Genomic DNA, 5,084 nt, shown 5'->3' with positions numbered 1-5,084 from the left:
AAACAGCACCAGCTGACAAGTAAGTCTAGTGACTGCAAATCCATAGAATTACTAACAGTGATTGCATTAGAAATACTACCTCCCTCTGTTAGAGCCAATCATCAATCTTTTAAAAAGCTAAACTAGGATAAATCAGAGTAAATAACATTAAAGAGACAAGTTATGCCATGAACCAACAGAAATCCATAGAGAGTGATCAAGTGTTAAAGGAGAACAGGTCAGTATAAGTCTTAAATGACTTCACCTTAGTATAAAAGTAGGAATGAAAAAAGGATGCTGCTTTCGCCAACTAGAAACCCCACCGGTTCACTTGGAGCAACTGTATGAGCAGCAATATCCTTTTTCCCATCAGAACAAATAAGTTTATTTCTTACAACTCTATTTTTTCTTAGGTGTATATATTTTCAAGCAGGAGTATAAAGTTTTCCTACTTAGCATATGTTTTGTTTCCATTTATTTGCAACTGTCATAGCTGTTTATATATGAGTATGTATGTAACAAGTCGGGTGTTAAATCTAATGCTCAAATATCTTGGTTAATTTGAGGGGGGGGGTACTTATATTTACACAGGAGATAATCATATGCAAAGTATTTTACAAACATTTCTACTGGCTTCTGAGCAGATATATGACAATATCTCCCTATTGAGTTCAAGGAACCTAATGCTCTGTATGAGAGAGAAAAGTAAGTACAATCACCATTGCACAGATTGGGAAGCTACCTAAGAAGGGTGCAGTTGCTTACACAAAAGCCAGAAGGGGACTTGGAAACTAATGAATCCCACCATTTTGTTTGTTCCTGTGATGCTGCTACTGAGCAATGAAATTCTCAGAATTGTACCTGCCAGATTACAAAGAGTAAAAATATAAACTCCACAAGGAAGTGGACAAGTAGGCAAGCCTTTTAAATTTTCCCCAGAAATAGTAGGCCCAAAAAGTAGCTTTGTTACAGGTACCCTGGTAGAAAAGTTACTTGCTTTAAAAAAAATAAAAGAAACAATGTTAGCACATAATGTCTAATACGTTTGGCCTTTCAAATGTTTGTTCCTAGCTATAAGAAGTGTTACTGATATTTAATCACTAATGATAAGAGTTTAGCAGGTGCCACAGCAGATGAGATCTGATGCCATGGAGTCTGTTTTTTATCAGCAAACACTGTCATATGCTTGTATGGGCATATAAAAAACTTCATGGTACATAGGTAAAGGACAGTTTGCTATCTTCCTCCTAATTGCTTCTAAATGTTCATAACTGGAAACAGGTTTGGACGCTAAAGAATGACATTTTCTCCCTTCCAAACTACTTAGCACAAATACTGATTAAAAGCTCACCTGCTTATATGGCTTGAAGTCCAAAATAGTAGACATGTTTGAACGGAAGATGAGAATTTCAGTTTGGGAAACATGTAGGAAGTTTCTCCAGTGCTCTCCTACATGGTCAGAACCTCACCAGAGAGGCAGAGATGGACAACCTAATTGCATTCCCAGGTGCCAATAATGCTGAGATTTCAGTCAATAAGCATCTTAAGGTGGAAGTAAAAGTATAGAGAAGCTAAAGGGAAGGAAAACCAAACCTTTAACAATTACAAAGCAGGGGAAAGAAATGCTTTTCCACACAGTCAATCGGTTTCCATTGTCAACCTGGTGGCATTTTAGCTTGTATCAACACTAGGAATGATTCTACATAGGTCCCATGTTGTGATTAGTTATATTGCTGTACTCTCACTTCTATGGCTGATATTTTTTCCAAGATGTGAGTGAGGTAAGAAAATGGTGAACAGAAGCTGTTTAACTTCATGTTTTTTTTTCCTGGAAGTTGTTCAAAGCTAGAAGCAATAAGCCAGGGTATTCTAGATCTGGGTTATAAAGGTACTCTCTATGCCAAAGGATGCGCCTTCAGCTCAGTGCTTATGAGATCATAGGACAATTCAGGCTGGCAGGGACTGCAGGAGGTCTCCAGTTCAGCCTCCTGGCCAGAGCAAGCCCACCTCTGGGCTCAGACCAGGCTGCTCAGGGCTTTATCCAACCAGGGCTTGAAAACCTCCAAGGATGGAGAGGACACAGACTTTCTGGGCCCTCGTTTTACAGCAGGGCTACCCTCACAGGGAAGAGTTTCTCCTTACACCCTGTCTGCATCTCTCTGGTTTTAAATTATGCCTGTTGCCTCTCATGCTCCCACCACACACCACTATGAGGACCCTGGCTCTATCTCCTCAGTCCATTCCTGGTGTATGCTGGGGGACTGCACATATGGGTCTAGTAAAGCTGTCTCTTCTCCAGACAACCGTCTCCTTGAAGATCCTGTGCTCCCGCCCACAACTATCATGATTTCTCTCTACTGAACTCACTCTAGTTTATCAGCATCTTTCCTGGACTGGGAGGTGAGGGGAGGCAAACGAGGCAGTATCTAGATGTTGTCTAACAAGTGCTAAGGGGAAATGACAACCCCTCACTTGGCTTTCAGGGCCATGTTCTGCTCACACCGCCCCAGGCACCACTGGCCCTTGTTACCACCCAGGCACATGGCTGGCCCCGGCTCAGCTCGCTTTCCACCAGCATCCAGAGACATCCCTCAGAGCTGCTCTTCAGCCCCACCAGCCCCAGCCTGTGTCACTGCAGGGCTCTGCCTTTCCAGTGCAGGACTCCATACTTGTCCTTGCTGAGTTTCTTCTGGTCCTTCTTGGTCCATTCTTCCCACCTGTCCAGGTACCTCTGAATGGCAGCCCTGCCTTCCACCATATCACCTGGTTGCTCCCAATTTGTTGTCATCTCCAAACTTGATGAGAATGCCTTTCATCCACTCTTCTGAGATGTTGAACAGGACAGGTCCCATGATAGACCACTGCAGAACCACTCTTGGTACAGGCCTCCAGGTAGGGTATGACCCACTGACCATGACCCTCTGAGCCAGACCATTTTTTCTACCAGTTTTCTACCCATGTAGTTGTCCTCCCATTCAGACGGTAATATCCTAAACTTGATACAAGAATACTGTGGGAGACAGTGTTAAAGGCCTTGTTGAAGTAGAGCTAAATGGCATCCACTGCACTTCCCTCATCTACAAATCCAGTCGTTTCACCATAGAAAATGATCAGGTTGGTCAGGCATTATTTATCTTTAATAAATCCATGCTGACTGTTTCCAGTCACTGCCTTGCCTGTGTGCCCAAAGAACATGCCTGGCCCCATGATATTCTCAGGGACCGAAGTGATGCTAACTGGCCTGAAGTTCCTCAGGTTAGTTTTTACCTTTTTCTAAAGATGGGTGTGACATTTGCCATCCTCCAGTCATTGGGGGCCTCCCCCAGTATCCACAACCTCTCAAAGCTGATGGAGAGTGGCTTTGTAAGGACATCAGCCATCTCCCTCAGCACCTTCAGGTGCAGCCTATCAGGTCTCAGGGACTTGTGTCGATCAAGTATTTGAAATCAATCCCTGTCTCAGTCTTAATCCCCTACTGGTAGCTTATGTCTCCTTGAGCCCCATCTCTATCTGCAGAGGCCTGACAGACCTTGCTAGTGGTGATGAAGGTGACAGTGAGTACCATTGCCTTACCTGTGTCCACTGCCTCTATATCACCTGCCCCATCCAGAAACAGGTTGTCTTTGGTCAGTTTTTTACTGCTAACAGTAGTAGAAACTCTTCTTGTTTCCCTTGACATATTTTGCAAACCTGAACTCTGACTGAGCACTAGCCTCTTTGACACTGCCCCTGCATGCCCAGGCAATGTTTCTCAATTCCTTCCTTGTGGCCTGTCTCTGATTCCCTGTCTTCTAGGCAGTTCTTTTCACCTGGGCATCTGCCTTCTTGTACGTCCCCTCGGTTTACTGAGTATTGGGATGGGCCATCCTTATTGCATGGAGGATGCTCTCCTTTAAAGGCTGACCATCTTTCCTGGGCTCCTTTGCCCTTCAGAGCTCACTCCCATGAAAACTCACTTGCCAGTTCCCCGAATAAGCCAAAATCTGCTCTTTTAAAGCCCAGGGTCTGTGCTCTGCCACTCTCCTGCCACCCTCCCTTGCCCCAGGAACTTGACCTCCACTACATCAAAATCAGCCACCAATTACCACATCCCCAATCAGTTCTTCCTTCTCAGTGAACAGCAGATCCAGCTGTGCATCACCCGCTGTGATTCAACCCTGGTTGGTCCATCCAGTACCTGTACAACAAAAAATTACCCTTGACATCTTCCAGAATATCTCCTGGATGGCTTGCATCCAGCCATGTTGCTCTTCCAGGAGATGTCAGGGATATCCCTCTCCTGAGTGAGAGTTTCTATGACACTAAGACTTCTCTTAATTTTTCAAAGATTTCACCATTTTCCTCACTGTGATCAGTACTAACACACCCCCACCACAGTATCACAGTTACTCTCTGTGTAACACAGGGAGAGACACACAGCGTCTCTCCTCTGACCCTCACCTGCAAATTCTCACCCGTCCCATAGAGGAGTCTCACACAGCTGAGCTGCTCCTTCAGACAGAGGGCAGGCCATGTTCTTGTCTCCTCTGCCTGTCTTTCCTGAAGGGCTTATAACCACCTGTTGCAGCACTTAGGCGAGCTGTCCCACCACATCTCAGCAATAAGCCCAGATAGTCTTGGTTTGGATTACAAATGCAGCCACCATGCAAAATGTGTCTGTTTCAGATCAGTCCTCCTCTTCTACGGGGGTATTCTACCTGGACTTCTCTCAGGCCTTTGACGTGGTCCCCTACAACATCCTTCCCTCTAAATTGGAGAGGTATGGATTTGATGGGTGGACTGTTCAGTGGATAAGGAATTGGTTAGATGGTCACATCCAGAGAGTTAGTGGTCAACGGCTCAATGTCCGGATGGAGATCAGTAATGAGTGGTGTCCCACAGGGGGTCCGTACTGGGACCGGTACTGTTTAATATCTTCATCAGTGACATAGACAGTGGGATCTAGTGCACCCTCAGCAGGTTTGCAGATGACACTAAGCTGGGTGGTGCAGTTGACACGCCAGAGGGACGGGATGCCATCCAGAGGGACCAGGACAAACTTGAGAAATGGGCCCGTGTGAATCTCATGAGGTTCAACAAGGCCAAGTGCAAGGTCCTGCACCTGG

This window comes from Pygoscelis adeliae, unplaced genomic scaffold, assembly GCF_000699105.1.
Source record: "Pygoscelis adeliae isolate BGI_AS28 unplaced genomic scaffold, ASM69910v1 Scaffold45, whole genome shotgun sequence".
NCBI classification, from domain to species: Eukaryota; Metazoa; Chordata; class Aves; order Sphenisciformes; family Spheniscidae; genus Pygoscelis; species Pygoscelis adeliae.
Note: the sequence above shows the minus strand (reverse complement) of the source record.